Source organism: Triticum aestivum, chromosome 3B (genome assembly GCF_018294505.1).
Source record: "Triticum aestivum cultivar Chinese Spring chromosome 3B, IWGSC CS RefSeq v2.1, whole genome shotgun sequence".
Lineage (NCBI taxonomy): Eukaryota > Viridiplantae > Streptophyta > Magnoliopsida > Poales > Poaceae > Triticum > Triticum aestivum.
Genome location: NC_057801.1, coordinates 239,756,559 through 239,773,332, shown reverse-complemented (window position 1 = coordinate 239,773,332; position 16,774 = coordinate 239,756,559). Strand labels below are relative to the sequence as shown.

The following is a 16,774-nucleotide window of genomic DNA, read 5'->3' as shown; positions in this document are numbered from 1 at the left end:
GTCCATAGTTATTAGCTAGATGGTTTCTTCTCTCTCTATGAATCTCAATAGAATGTTCTCCTCGATCTTCTTGGAGATCTATTTGATGTAACTCTTTTTGCGGTGTGTTTGTCGAGATCCAATGAATTGTGGGTTTATGATTAAGTTTATCTATGAGAAATAACTGAATCTTTGAATTCTTTTATGTATGATTGGTTATCTTTGCAAGTCTCTTCGAATTATCAGTTTGGTTTGGCCTAGTAGATTGATCTTTCTTGCAATGGGAGAAGTGCTTAGCTTTGGGTTCAATCTTGTGGTGTCCTTTCCCAGTGATAGAAGGGGCGGCAAGGCACGTATTGTATTGTTGCCATCGAGGATAAAAAGATGGGCTTTATATCATATTGCTTGAGTTTATCCCTCTACATCAAGTCATATTTCTTAATGCGTTACTCTGTTCTTCATGAACTTAATACTCTAGATACAGGCAGGAGTTGGTCGATGTGTGGAGTAATAGTAGTAGATGCAGAATCGTTTCGATCTACTTGTTGCGGACGTGATGCCTATATACATGATCATGCCTAGATAATCTCATAACTATGCACTTTTATATCAATTGCTCGACAGTAATTTGTTCACCCACCGTAATACTTATGCTATCTTGAGAGAAGCCACTAGTGAAACCTATGGCCCCCGGGTCTATCTTTTATCATATAAGTTTCTCATCTACTTTTATTTGCATCTTTACTTTCCAATCTATATCATAAAAATACCAAAAATATTTATCTTATCATATTATCTCTATCAGATCTCACTTCGCAAGTTACCATGAAGGGATTGACAACCCCTTTATCGTGTTGGTTGCGAGGTTCTTGTTTGTTTGTGTAGGTACGAGGGACTTTTGAGGAGCCTACTACTGGATTGATACCTTGGTTCTCAAAAACTGAGGGAAATACTTACGCTACTTTGCTACGTCACCCTTTCCTCTTCAAGGGAAAAACCAATGCATGCTCAAGAGGTAGCAAGAAGGATTTCTGGCATTGTTGCCGGGGAGGTCTTCTCTCAACTCAAGACATACCAAGTACCCATCACAAACTCATCTCCCTCGCATTACATTATTTGCCATTTGCCTCTCGTTTTCCTCTCCCCCACTTGACCCTTGCCGTTTTATTCGCCCTCTCTTTTCCGTTCGCCTCTCTTTCGCTTGTCTCTTGTGTGCTCTTCGTTATGGCTAGTCGTCCTATCCTCGTTATTACTCCCGAACATGAAGTTCTTAACTTTAAGCAAAGGGATGGAGAAAATCTAAAAGATGCTTGGCATAGAATTTGCAAGGCTCAAAATAGATCTACAGGAAGCTTTCTACTTCCGTTCTTCTTCGCAATTTTTATGTAGGCATTACTCCTTGGAATAGATGCATTCTTGATACCATTACCAGAGGGAATTTTTTGGATAGCCATACCTTTGATGCTTATAATGCTATGTTGGATTTGTTTGGTCCACCTCCCCTCTTGGTTAATGGGACTATTTTAACTCTAGAACATGTGATGCAAAGGCTTGAAATTATTGAAAATAAAGTTGCCACTGTTGAGTTGATTGAAAATTTGGATAAAAAGATCCATAACCAAATTACCCAATATGGATCTAGGGTTGGAGTTACTTTGAATTTTTTTAAAGAGAAAGAACCTATAGTTAACGAAAGAATAGATCTAGATTCTACAAGAATCGGTAAACGTGAGGATATTATTACCAACTTAGGGTCAGCCTTTTCATCCATGCAAAATACTCCAACTCCTGCTACCAAAACTGCCAAATTTATTTATGTTCCTAAAAACAAGGGTGAATCTTCTAGTAAGGAAAATGCGGATCTCAAATCAATAAGTGTTCACCCCAATTGTCTCTCTATCATAAAGGAACCTTTTGCTTCAAATGAATTTCTTCATTTCTTGCCTAGGAGTTTAATCATTGCTAAAAAGAAAGAAACTTCTAAAAGTTATAAGTGCTCTATTGATGAGTTGAATACCAAAGATGGCAATACTTAGATCTATTCTCGCTTTTATGCCTAGCTAGGGGCGTTAAACGATAGCGCTTGTTGGAGGCAACCCAATTTCATTTTTGTTCCTTCCTTTTTGCTTCTCTTTAGTAATAAATATTTCATCTAGCTTCTGTTTAGATGTGGTTTTATGTTTTATTTAGTGTTTGTGCCAAGTAGAACCTATAGGATAACCTACGGTGATAGTTAATTTGATTCTGCTGAAAAACAGAAACTTTTGCGCACACGAGAATAATTTTAGTATATCACAGAAACGTGTTTTTGCCTTGATTCTTTTTTCAGTAGATCCATAGACAAATTTCCCAGGACTTCCTATTTTTGTAGGAGTTTTATAGGTCTATAAGTATTCTAAAGTTACAGATTGCTACAGACTGTTCTATTTTTGACAGATTCTGTTTTTCGTGTGTTGTTTGCTTATTTTGATGCATCTATGGCTAGTATCGGGGGGTATGAACCATAGAGAAGTTGGAATACAGTAGGTTTAACACCAATATAAATAAAGAATGATTTCATTAGAGTACCTTATGTGGTGGTTTTTCTTTCTTGCACTAACGGAGCTTATGAGATTTCCTGTTGAGTTTTGTGTTGTGAAGTTTTCAAGTTTTGGGTAAAGATTTGATGGACTATGGAATAAGGAGTGGCAAGAGCCCAAGCTTGGGGATGCCCATGGCACCCCAAGATATTCAAGGACAACCAAAAGCCTAAGCTTGTGGATGCCCCTGAAGGCATCCCCTCTTTCGTCTTCGTCTATCGGTAACTTTACTTGGAGCTATATTTTTATTCACCACATGATATGTGTTTTGCTTGGAGCATCTTGTATGATATGAGTCTTCGATTTTTATTTTACCACAATCATCCTTTCTGTACACACCTTTTGGGAGAGACACACTTGATTTGGAATTTACTAGAATACTCTATGTGCTTCACTTATATCTTTTGACCTAGATAATTTTTGCTCTAGTGCTTCACTTATATCTTTTAGAGCACGACGGTGGTTTAATTTTGTAGAAATTGTTGATCTCTCATGCTTCACTTATATCATTTTGAGAGTCTTTTAGAACAGCATGGTATTTGCTATCATTATAAATTTGGTCCTATATTGATGGGCATCCAAGTTGGGTATAATAAAAACTATCATAGAAAGTGAATTGGATGCTATCATCAATTTGATGCTTGATAATTGTTTTGAGATATGAGGATGGTGATATTAGAGTCATGCTAGTGGAGTAATTATGAAGTTGAGGAATACTTGTGTTGAAGTTTGTGATTCCCATAGCATGCACTTATGGTGAACCGCTTTGTGATGAAGTTGGAGCATAATTTATTTATTGATTGTCTTCCTTATGAGTGGCGGTCGGGGATGAGCGATGGTATTTTCCTACCAATCTATCCCCTAGGAGCATGCGCGTAGTACTTTTTTTCCATGACTTGTAGATTTTTGCAATAAGTATATGAGTTCTTTATGACTAGTGTTGAGTCCATGGATTATACGTATCTCACCCTTCCACCAATGCTAGCCTCTCTTGTGCCGTGCAACTTTCGCCAGTACCATACACACACCATATACCTTCCTCAAAACAGCCACCATACCTACCTATTATGGCATTTCCATAGCCATTCCGAGATATATTGCCATGCAACTTTCCATCGTTCCGTTTATTATGACACGCTCCATCATTGTCGTATTGCTTTTTGCATAATCATGTAGTTGACATCGTATTTGTGGCAAGGCCACCTTCATAATTCTTTCATACATGTCACTCTTGATTCATTGCATATCCCGGTACACCGCCAGAGGCATTCATGTAGAGTCATATTTTGTTCTAAGTATTGAGTTATAATTCTTGAGTTGTAAGTAAATAAACGTGCGACAATCTTCATTATTAGAGCATTGTCCCAAGTGAGGAAAGGATGATGGAGACTATGATTCCCCCACAAGTCGGGATGAGACTTCGGACTTTATAAAAATAAAAGAGGCCAAAGAGGCCCAAATAAAAAAAGAGGCCAAAGAAGCCCACCAAATAAAAAAAGGAAAAAAAAGAGAAAAGAAAAAAAGAGAAAGAAAAATAAATAAATAAAATGAGAGAAAAAGAGAGAAGGGACAATGTGTAGCGACCAGACCCCAAACAGTCTGATCTCTGTGCATCAATGTCATCCCTGGATCGGTAATGCTAACACGCACAGTACTCGAGGATTTATAATAGAGTAGCAATCACACACTTATTACATCGAATGTCTCAAAAGAGAACTTATTACAATAATATGGCTTAAGGCCATCTAGAATGGATAACAGCGGAAGGCTTGGAAGATAAAGTGAGTCCATCAACTCCAATGGCATGGCTGAGTGAAAGGCAACGACCTATGGCACCTTACTCGTCGTCTGAAAAGTCTGCAACATGAAACATTGCAGCCCGAAACGGGTCAGCACATGGAATATGCTGGCAATGTAACATATAGAGTAATGAACATAATGAATGCTATCACTACATGCATATTTGGCTGGTGGAAAGCTCTATGGTTATAGTTTTGCATAAAGCCAATTTTTCCCTACAACAAAGAAATAAATTTTATTGAACTATCATGGTGGTTGTTAAACATTGAGAAGGTTCCTCCAACTTAATCCCAATTAAACATCATCACTAAATCCAATCAAGTTAGTTTAGAGTGATGAGATCAACATGATAATCCAAGAACCAGATACTCAAAACGTCCATCACCGGGGACACGGCTAACCATGATTAGTTTGTACACTCTGCAGAGGTTTGCGCACTTTTCCACACAAGACTCGAATACATCCATGGTCGGAGATTCGGGACATAGTCTTTCTGAAACAATAACTCTTTACTCTGGGTGGACAGTTACACCTACTTTCCCCTGCATCTGCTAGCCCACCACTGAAAGAGGTCATGCAACATACTCAACTATGCAAGAGCCTATAATATCTTGTGGCTGCACACGAAAGTTTCTAGCATGAATAATCTTATGATCCCTTTGAGCCTGGGTGGCGGACCGTAGGATGATCACACGGGTACTCCGGGATATCCTTGGACAACACTAGATTCTCAAGGTGCCCTGACAACCACTGGGTACTCCAGGGTGCCTCAAGCAATCCACCCAGATGTGTATTAAAGTAGCCACCTAAAGTTAACCATTAGTTAGAAATACTCACATCTGTCATGGATACACTCACCCAAACCATCTCTACGAGCATAGCATAGTAATATAAACACAACGTAGAAGTAACTCCCAAAGGTTTGATAATAAACAGGGCAATAGGTTCTACCTCATCATCTACTTCCCAAAACCCACATATTAATCAAATCCAAACCATGCAATGTTTGAGGGTTGTCCTAATGCAATAAAAACTGGGTAGTAAAGGGATATGATCAAAGTGTTATTGCCTTGCTGATGATCCGCAAAACCTAGAGACTCGTAATAGCACGCTTCGCACTCCGGGTACTCTATCACAAACAAACAATAACATACATAAGCACTCAAACTAGAAGCACAGGTAAACTCAAATAAGAGATCTAACCAGAAAGTTCAACTTAAGGACTCCGGTTTGCAAAAAGAACCAAATCAAACGAAGCAATGAAACTCAAACTGCAAAAGAAACAAGATATGTTTACTAATCTGGACTAAAGTCACATTTTACAGTACCAAAAACTTGTTCAAGTTATTCAAATAGAAAGAGGGCTTCGAGACGAAGATCTGGGCGCTTGAATCGCCTGGTTCCGATAAACGAGCGAAAAGATAAACTAAGACAAAGATCAGGGGAGAAATCGCGATCGAAAATAATCGCGGAACAGCCCTGGAAAAAGAAAAACTGACGAACAGGCTAACGAACGAACGTTTGCTGTCTGCGGCTAACGGGTGAACACCATTCGTTAAAACGAACGTACGGATGAACGTCCGCTTTTAAACTAAACCGGAAAAACCGAACCGATCTAATCTAAAAAAAGGAATCTAGGGTTTAAAAAAACTGGGGTTTTTACCTAAAAACCAAAAAAACCCGGTGGGCGGATCAGCTCGGGACCGGCGGCTCCGGCGGCGGCTCTGGCAAGGCGGGGCGCTTCGGGGCGACGGCGGAACGCGGCGGCGGCAGCGCTGGCGGCTTGGCGGCGACTGTTGCGGGCTGCGACTGCTGCTGCTGCTTCTGGAGGCGGGGCGAGGCGGGGGATGAGAGCGGCGGTGGTTCAACATGTAAAGGGGGCGGGCCGGGCCGGCTTGGGGGAGGGGGCAACCCGCGGCGGCGGGGACGTCCCGGACTCCGGCAGAGTCCGGCTCGGGCACGGGCGCGTGCGCGAGGGAGGCGGCGGGCAGCGCGGGCTTGGCCTAGCTTGGCTGGGCCGTCGGCCCAGTCGGGTGCTGACTTTTTTTAAATAGATTTCACCTAAATAAAACAAATCCTAGAAAATAGAATAAAAATCTAAAAATACCAGAACAAATTTTCACCATCTAAATAAAGTATTTAGAACAGGATGAACATTTTCTTGGCCTAAAATGCACTTTTAATTATGCATATTTTTTCTACTTCAAATAAAATTACAATAAAAATCCGAATAAAACAATTTATTTGATTTTAATATTTTTCCTCCAATATTTCATTTATTTTGGAGAAGTCATATTATCTCCTCTCATATATTTTTAATATGAAATATTTTTGAAGAGAAAATTAATTAAAACCAAAATGATCCTTGTTTTGATATTTGAGAAAAATTCAAATATGAAAACGATGAAATCACCAACTCTCTCCGTGGGTCCTTGAGTTGCTTAGAATTTCGAGGATCGCGAAACGAAATGCAATAAAATATGATATGCATGAATGATCTAAGTATAACATTCCACATTGGAAATTTGGGATGTTACAAACCTACCCCCTTAAGATGAATCTTGCCCTCGAGATTCGGGTTGGCTAGAAAATAGGTGTGGGTGGTCCTTCCGTAGGTCTTCCTCTCGTTCCCGGGTGGCTTCATCCTCTGTATGGTGGCTCCACTAAACTCTGCAAAACTTTATAACCTTGTTGCGAGTAACTCGGCTGGCAAACTCGAGAATCTTGACTGGTTACTCCTCATATGTCAGATCACTATCCAACTGAAATTGCTTCCAGGGGCACTGTATCTCTCAGAGGGATATCAGCCATCTCTGCATGGCATTTCTTCAACTAGGAAACGTGAAACACATCATGAACTCCTGACAATCCCTCTGGCAATTCCAACTTGTAAGCAACTTCTCCCATACGCTCCAAAACTTTGTATGGTCCCACAAAGCGTGGTGCTAACTTTCCCTTAACTCCAAAACGTTTAACTCCTAGTAGTGGGACACACGAAGATACACTCTATCTCCAACTTCATAATTTGTCTCCTTGCGTTTAGAATCCGCATAGCTCTTCTGCCTGGACTGGGCTACCTTGAGTCCATCGCGAATCAACTTAACCTTCACTTCGGACTCTTTAATCAAATCTGGTCCAAACAACTGACGGTCTCCAACTTCATCCCACAACAACGGTGTCCTGCACCTCCTTCCATACAAAGCTTCGAAAGGGGCCATCTTCAAACTGGCTTGATAGTTGTTGTTGTTGTAAGAGAACTCTGCATATGGCAAATTGTCATCCCAACTAGATCCATAATCTAGCGCACAAGCTCTCAACATGTCCTCCAGAATCTGATTGACTCTCTCAGTCTATCCATCTGTCTGTGGATGAAAGGTTGTACTGTATTCTAGCCTGGTACCCAAAGTCTCATGCAACGGATTCCAGAACTTTGAGGTAAACTGGGTTCCTCTATCTGATACAACGGTCCTCGGAACTCCATGCAGACATACGGTCTTGTTCATGTATATCTTGGCTAACTTAGCACTGGTGTAAGTGGTCTTCACTTGGATGAAATGAGCTACCTTCGTCAAACGATCGACTACAACCCATATCGAGTCATAGCCTAAACAAGTCCTGGGCAATCCTGTGATAAAATCCATGCCTAGCTTATCCCACTTCCATTCGGGTATCGGCAATGGCTGTAGCAATCCTGTTGGCTTCTGATGCTCTACCTTCACTCTCTGACATACATCACAAACTTCTACATACTCCTCAATATCCTTCTTCATTACGGTCCACCAGAAACTGTCCTTCAAATCTAGATACATCTTGGTGTTTCCTGGGTGAATCGAATACGGCAAATCATGGGCCTCCTGCAGAATCAACTTCCTGATCTCCGGGTCATTAGGCACATATACGCGGTCCTCAAACCCTAGGGTATCATGCTCATCCTCACGAAATCCTTTAGCCTTTCCTTTGCTCATCCTTTCCTTTATCTCGGCAATCTCCTTTTCCGTCTTTTGGGCTTCTCTGATCTTATCCATCAAAGTAGACTAAATTTCCAATGATGCTACATAGCCTCTCGGAACTATCTCCCAACTTAGCTCGCGAAGATCCTCTGCTAAATCCTTGGATAATTCTCCGGTCATGAGTCTATTGACATGACTCTTGCAGCTCAACGCATCAGCTACTACGTTAGCCTTTCCCGGATGATAGTGCAACCTCATATCATAATCCTTGATGAGCTCCAACCATCTCCTCTGCCTGAGATTTAACTCCTTCTGCGTGAAGATATACTTCAAACTCTTGTGATCCGTGTACACCTCACAATGGTTTCCGATGAGAAAATGTCTCCATGTCTTCAACGCATGCACTACGGCTGCTAACTCCAAATCGTGTGTAGCATAATTCAACTCATGGGGTTTAAGCTGTCGTGAGGCATATGAAACAACTCTTCCCTCCTGCATAAGCACTCCTCCAAGTCCTTGACGAGAAGCATCGCAATACACTTGATAATCCTTGTGTTGATCTGGAAGAATCAACACTGGGGCTGTAACCAAACGTTTCTTTAACTCCTGAAAACTGGCCTCACATTCCTCAGTCCATTTGAACTTGGTGCCCTTCTTCAACAACTCCGTCATGGGCTTTGCAATCTTTGAGAAATTCTCAATGAACCTCCTGTAGTATCCTGCGAGTCCCAGAAAACTCCGGATCTCTCCAACTGACATGGGTGCTTCCCAATTTTTCACAGTGACAACCTTGGTGGGGTCTACTGCTATTCCTTCTCAGGATATAACATGTCTGAGGAATCCAACTTCCTTCAACCAAAACTCACACTTGCTGAACTTGGCATATAACTGATGTTCTCTGAGCTTCCCAAGTACCAAACACAAATGCTCCTTATGCTCCTCTTCATTATTTGAGTAGACCAATATGTCATCAATGAACACGATGAAGAACTTATTCAAAAACTCCATAAACACTTTATTCATCATGTTCATGAAATAGGCAGGTGCGTTAGTCAGACCAAGTGACATAACTGTATACTCATATAGCCCGCACCTAGTGGTAAAAGCTGTCTTAGGTATATCCTGCTCTCGAATCTTCAGCTGGTGGTATCCTGATCGCAGATCGATCTTGGAAAATACTTTCGCTCCTTGCAACTGGTCAAACAAATCATTGATCATCGGTAGTGGGTACTTGTTCTTGATTGTCACTTTATTCAATCCACGATAATCAACAACCATCCTCAACGATCCATCCTTCTTCTCCACTTGAAGCACTGGTGATCCCCAAGGTGATGAACTTGGGCGAATATAGACTTTATCTAGTAACTCCTTAATCTGCTTCTTAATTTCCTCCAAATCCTTTGCGGGCATCCTGTACGGTTTCTTAGATATTGGCCCTGTGCCTGAAAAAAGCTCAATCAAAAACTCAATGTCTCTATCCGGTGGCATGCCTGGCAACTCTTCTGGAAATACATCAGGGAAATCCTTCACCACCGGTACTTCCTCCTGTACAACTCCTGATAAGGAATTCACTTGAGTCCTCTTCGGCACATGTCGGGATACATACTTAATCCTTCTTCCTTTTGGGGTGGTGAGCATAATCGACTTACTGGCGCAATCCATGTTCCCTCCATACATCTATAGCCAATCCATACCCAAAATCACATCCAAACCTTGCGACTCCAAAATTATCAGGTCTGAGGGGAAAACATGCCTACCTATGGTCAATGGCATCTGAAAACATCCTTGGCTTGCCATATGTTCTGCTCCTGGCAAACTTATTAACATCGGTGTTCTAAGAACTTTGGTGGAAAACTTATACTTATCCACAAATCCCCTTGATATGTATGAATGTGATGCACGAGTATCAAAAAGAATGATTGCAGTAAATGACTTAACCAAAAACTTACCTATTACTGCATCTGGTTGCGCTTCAACCTCCTCCATGTTAACGCGGTTCACTTGTCCCCTGTTGAAAGGGTTGGGCTTCTTCCCAGAGCTTCCATTGACATTTCCATTCTTAGCTTCAGAACACTCCATGGCGTAATGTCCATTCTTCCCGCACTTGAAACAAGTAATGTGACTTAGATCCTTCTTGGCGGTTGTTGCTGGGTTGGAACGGTTCTGGCCGTTGCTTCCTCCATTCCCATTCCCATTCTTGGGGCCACTATGGTTGTGGGAACTCCCTCCATTGGAATTATGGCCTCCATGGTTATGGTGAATGTGTCCTCCCGAGTTTGGGGTAAAACGGGGCCTCTGCTGAGCTCCTGAATTGTACTTCCCTTGTCCATACTTCCTCTTGCGGTTGTCAATCTGCTGCTGCTTCCCTTCAATCATGAGAGCTCTATCTACCAACTCATGGTAGTTGTTGAAGGTTGCCACCATCAACTACATGCTCAGCTCATCATTCAGTCCTTCCAGAAACTTCTCCTGCTTAGCTGCATCCGTAGCAACGTCATCCGGGGCATAACATGCTAACTTACTAAAATCATCCACATACTGGCCCACTGTGCGTTCTCCTTGGTGCAAGTTGCGAAACTCGCGCTTCTTCATGGCCATTGCTCCTGTTGAAACATGGGCAGTGCGAAAAGCCTGCTGAAACTGGTCCCATGTGACAGTGTCGGTGGGGTAAGTGGCTGTGAAATTCTCCGACCATGATGTTGCGGGTCCATCAAGCTGATGTGCGCAAAACGCACTCTCTCCGCGTCTGTGCATCCTGTAGTGCTCAACTCCCTTCCAATCTTGTGGAGCCAATCATCTGCAACTATCGGCTCGGTGCTACTGGAGAACACCGGCAGATTTAGCCTTAGAAAACGGGCTAAGTGATCAACAGGTGGTGGTGGTGGTGGGTTGTTGTTTTTGTTGTTGTTCCCCTAGTTCTGGTTCTGGACTAGTAGCTGCATCAGGGTATTCTGCTGCTGGATCAACTGAGTGAGCTCCGGCGGAAAAGCAAATCCATTGTCGCGTCTTGGAGGCATCTGATGGGTTTAGAAAAGATGAGAAAACAGAATAGAATGAGATCTAGAGGGAAAACACTACCCATATGCACAAGAGATAAACACAAACATATCACTTCAATCAATTCAAACAAGGGCATACATCGATCTAACTATCGTTACAAAAGTGCTCGGACTATACTGTATACATGGGGGAATACTACTACTAATATGGTGGTCGACTAGAAGTTTTAATCGGTGGAAGACTCCATGATATCTGCTCCAGCTTCATCAACATAGTCATCGTCGCTATCATCGGGGTCTGAGTCGGTGTCGTCGATGATGATTTAGTTCACCTGACAAGTGGAATCGTCGTCTTCTCCTCCTGGCGCGGGGTCTCCCATGAATACTCCTAGCTTCCTCGTCAAATCATCATTCTTCTCCATGAGTATCGTCATTTCCTCCTCATATCCATCGTGTGTAGACTTGAGTTCTTCCTCCAGCTCTGTGATCCTTGTCATTGCCTTCTTCAGATCTATTATGCCTGTGCACATCTGGTTCTCCTGGCGACGAATGTGCTGGTTTAACTCCTGGATGAAAGCTGCAATAGACCTGTCCCTCCTGGTGCTGATCATCTCCCATTGCTCATCTCGGCGCCCATAAATCTGGTAGATAGTATCCTTGAGATCCTTGTGGTAAATTTCTCCAATGCGTCCCATAGTGATGTGGGCTGCCATGCTCTTTCCTAGACTCCAGGTTGGTGCATCAAAGGAAAACTCTATGGGCTCAGTGACTGGCATGAACGTCCTTCCTGGAACTTGAACTCGAATCATCCAACGCTCCTCTTCTGGTAAAGTGGCGATGTAGGTCCCGGTAAATCTTGGTATTCCGATGTTCAGGTATCTAGTAACTTCCTTCAAGTGTCGTCCAAAAGGTGTATCTTCATCCGGTTGTCTGAACTTGTTCCTTGCATCCGCCATCCTATAGAGTAGAAAAAAGGAGAGGAGTCAAAATGAGAAGAGAGTAGTGATCTTGGGCTTTAGCTTAGTGGTCGTGTCCTACAGTCAGCGTGTGCTCTGATACCATCTTGTAGCAACCAAACCTCAAACAGTCTGATCTCTGTGCATCAGTGTCATCCCTGGATCGGTAATGCTGACACGCACAGTACTCAAGGGTTTATAACAGAGTAGCAATCACACACTTATTACATCGAATGTCTCAAAAGAGAACTTATTACAATTATATGGCTTAAGGCCATCTAGAATGGATAACAGCGGAAGGCTTGGAAGATAAAGTGTGTCCATCAACTTCAACGGCATGGCTGAGTGAAAGACAACGACCTATGGCACCTTACTCGTCATCTGAAAATTCAGCAACATGAAACGTTGCAGCCTGAAACGGGTCAGCACATGGAATATGCTGGCAATGTAACACATAGTGTAATTAACAGAATGAATGCTATCACTACATGCATATTTGGCTGGTGGAAAGCTCTATGGTTATAGTTTTGCATAAAGCCAATTTTTCCCTACACCAAGGAATAACTTTTATTTAACTATCATGGTGGTTGTCAAACATTGAGAAGGTTCCTCCAAGTCAATCCCAATTAAACATCATCATTAAACCCAATCAAATTAGTTTAGAGTGATGAGATCAACATGATAATCCAAGAACTAGATACTCAAAACATCCATAACCGGGGACACGGCTAACCATGATTAGTTTGTACACTCTGCAGAGGTTTGTGCACTTTTCCCCACAAGACTCGAATACATCCATGGTCGGAGATTCGAGACATAGTCTTTCTGAAACAATAACTCTTTACTCTGGGTGGAGAGTTACACCTACTTTCCCCTACATCTGCTAGCCCACCACTAAAAGAGGTCATGCAACATACTCAACTATGCTAGAGCCCATGATAGCTTGGCTGCACATGGAAGTTTCTAGAATGAATAATCTTATGATCCCTTTGAGCCTGGGTGGCGGACTGTAGGATGATCACACGGGTACTCTGGGATATCCTTAGACAACACTGGATTCTTCAGGTGTCCTGACAACCACTGGGTACTCCAGGGTGCCTCAAGCAATCCACCCAGATGTGTATTAAAGTAGCCACCTTAAGTTAACCATTAATTAGCAATACTCACATCTGTCATGGATACACTCACTCAAACCACGTCTATGAGCATAGCATAGTAATATAAACACAACGTAGAAGTAACTCCCAAAGGTTTGATAATAAACAGGGCAATAGGTTCTACCTCATCATCTACTTCCCAAAACCCACATATTAATCAGATCCTAACCATGCAATATTTGAGGGTTGATCTAATGCAAGAAAAACTAGGTAGTAAAGGGATATGATCAAAGTGTTACTTGCCTTGATGATGATCCGCAAAACCTAGAGACTCGTAGTAGCACGCTTCGCACTACGGGTACTCTATCGCAAACAAACAATAACATACATAAGTACTCAAACTAGAAGCATGGGTAAAACTTGAATAAGAGATCTAACCAGAAAGTTCAACTTAAGAACTCCGGTTTGCAAAAAGAATCAAATCAAACAAAGCAATGAAACTCAAACTGCAAAAGAAACAAGATCCATTTACTAATCTGGACTAAAGTCAAATTTTATAGTATCAAAATCTTGTTCAAGTTGTTTAAACATAAAGAGGGCTTCAAGACGAAGATCTGGGCGCTTGAATCGCCTGATTCCGATAAACGAGCGAAAAGATAAACTAAAACGAAGATCAGGGAAGAAATCGCGATCGAAAATAATCGCGGAAAAACCCTGGAAAAATAAAACCGACGAACAGGCTAACGAACGAACGTTCGCTGTGTGCGGCTAACGGGTGCACACCGTTCGTTAAAACGAACGTTCAAACGAACATCCGCTATTAAACTAAACCAGAACAACCGAACCGATCTAATCTAAAAAAACGAATCTAGGGTTTTAAAAAACCCAGGGTTTTTACCTAAAAACCAAAAAAACGGCGGGAGGATCGGATCGGGACCGGCGGCGGCTCCAGCGAGACGGGGCGATGGCGGAACACGACGACGGCGGCGCTGGCGCGGGTTGCTGTAGCGGCGGCTGCTGCGGGCTGCGGCGGCTGCTGCTGCTTCTAGAGGCAGGGGTTGAGGGCGTCGGCGGTTCGGCATATAAAGAGGGCGGGGTGGGGCCGGCTTGGGGGAGGGGGCAAGCCGCGGTGGCAGGGGCGTCCCGAACTCCGGCGGAGTCCGGCTCGGGCACGGGCGCGTGCGCGAGGGAGGCGGCGGGCACCATGATCTTCATGATAGATTTGGGATGTTACACAATGTTACTATCTTTTTCCACACTTGTGCTTCAAAGTAGCACCATGATCTTCATGATAGAGAATCTCCTATGGTGTCACTTTCATATACTAGTGGGAGTTTTTCATTATAGAACTTGGCTTGTATATTCCAATGATGTGCTTCCTCAAAATGCCTTAGGTCTTCGTGAGCAAGCAAGTTGGATGCACACCCACTTAGTTTCTTTTGTTGAGCTTTCATACACTTATAGCTCTAATGCATCCGTTGCATGGCAATCTGTACTCACTCACATTTATATCTATTAATGGGCATCTCCATAGCCCGTTGATATGCCTAGTTGATGTGAGACTATCTTCTCTCTTTTTGTCATCTCCACAACCATCATTCTATTCCACATATAGTGCTATGTCCATGGCTCACGCTCATGTATTGTGTGAAAGTTGAAAAAGTTTGAGCATACTAAAGTATGAAACAATTGCTTGGCTTGTCATCGGGGTTGTGCATTATTAAATACTTTGTGTGATGAAGATAGAGCATAGCCAAACTATATGATTTTGTAGGGATAGCTTTCTTTAGCCATGTTATTTTGAGAAGACGTGATTGCTTTGTTAGTATGCTTGAAGTATTACTATTTCTTATGTCAATATGAACTTTTATTTTGAATCATTTGGATCTGAACATTCATGCCAAAATAAAGAAAATTACATTGAGAATTATGCTAGGTAGCATTCCACATCAAAAATTCTGTTTTTATCATTTACCTACTCGAGGACGAGCAGGAATTAAGCTTGGGGATGCTTGATACGTCTCCGACGTATCTATAATTTTTGTTTGTTCCATGCTATTATATTACCCGTTTTGGATGTTTATGGGCTTTACTTTACACTTTTATATCATTTTTGGGACTAACCTACTAACCGGAGCCCTAACCCGAATTGCTGTTTTTTTTGCCTATTTCAGTGTTTCAAAGAAAAGGAATATCAAAGGGAGTCCAAACGGAATGAAACCTTCGGGAGCGATCTTTTTGGAACAAACGCAATCCAGGAGACTTGGAGTGGCCGTCAAGCAGCAAACGAGGCGGCCACGAGGGTGCCCGGCCCGCCCTAGGGGGGTGGGCATGCCCCCCACCCTCGTGGGCCCCTCGTGGCTCAACCGACCTACTTCTTCCTCTTATATATATCCACGTACCCCGAAAATATCCAGGAGCACCACGAAAAACAATTTCCACCGCCGCAACCTTCTATATCCGCGAGATCCCATCTTGGAGCCTTCGCCGGCGCTCCGCCGGAGGGGTAATCGACCATGGAGGGCCTCTACATCATCTCCAAGGCCTCCCCGATGAATTGTGTGTAGTTTACCACAGACCTTCGGGTCCATAGTTATTAGCTAGATGGCTTCTTCTCTCTCTTTGAATCTCAATACAATGTTCTCCTCGATCTTCTTGGAGATCTATTTGATGTAACTCTTTTTGCAGTGTGTTTGTCGAGATCCGATGAATTGTGGGTTTATGATCATGTTTATCTATGAGAAATAATTTAATCTTCTCTGAATTCTTTTATGTATGATTGGTTATCTTTGCAAGTCTCTTCGAATTATCAGTTTGGTTTGGCCTACTAGATTGATCTTTCTTGCAACGGGAGAAGTGCTTAGCTTTGGGTTCAATCTTGCGATGTCCTTTCCCGATGACAGCAAGGGCAGCAAGGCACGTATTGTATTGTTGCCATCGAGGATAAAAAGATGGGGTTTATATCATATTGCTTGAGTTTATCCCTCTACATCATGTCATCTTTCTTAATGCGTTACTCTGTTCTTCATGATCTTAATACTCTAGATGCAGGCAGGAGTCGGCCAATGTGTGGAGTAATAGTAGAGATGCAGAATCGTTTCGATCTACTTGTTGCGGATGTGATGCCTATATACATGATCATGCCTAGATAATCTCATAACTATGCACTTTTCTATAAATTGCTCGACAGTAATTTGTTCACCCACCATAATACTTATGATATCTTGAGATAAGCCACTAGTGAAACCTATGGCCCCCGGGTCTATCTTTTATCATATAAGTTTCCCATCTACTTTTATTTGCATCTTTACTTTCCAATCTATATCATAAAAATACCGAAAATATTTATCTTATCATATTATCTCTATCAGATCTCACTTTTGCAAGTTACGTGAAGGTATTGACAACCCCTTT

At 42.3% G+C, this 16,774-nt stretch overlaps 1 protein-coding gene across 1 annotated transcript in view; it reads left to right on the top strand.

Moving 5' to 3' along the window:
- LOC123067473 (pathogen-related protein-like) overlaps positions 1–16,774 on the top strand; it is a 117,180-nt gene that overhangs the window by 68,462 nt on the left and 31,944 nt on the right. The window lies entirely within an intron of this gene.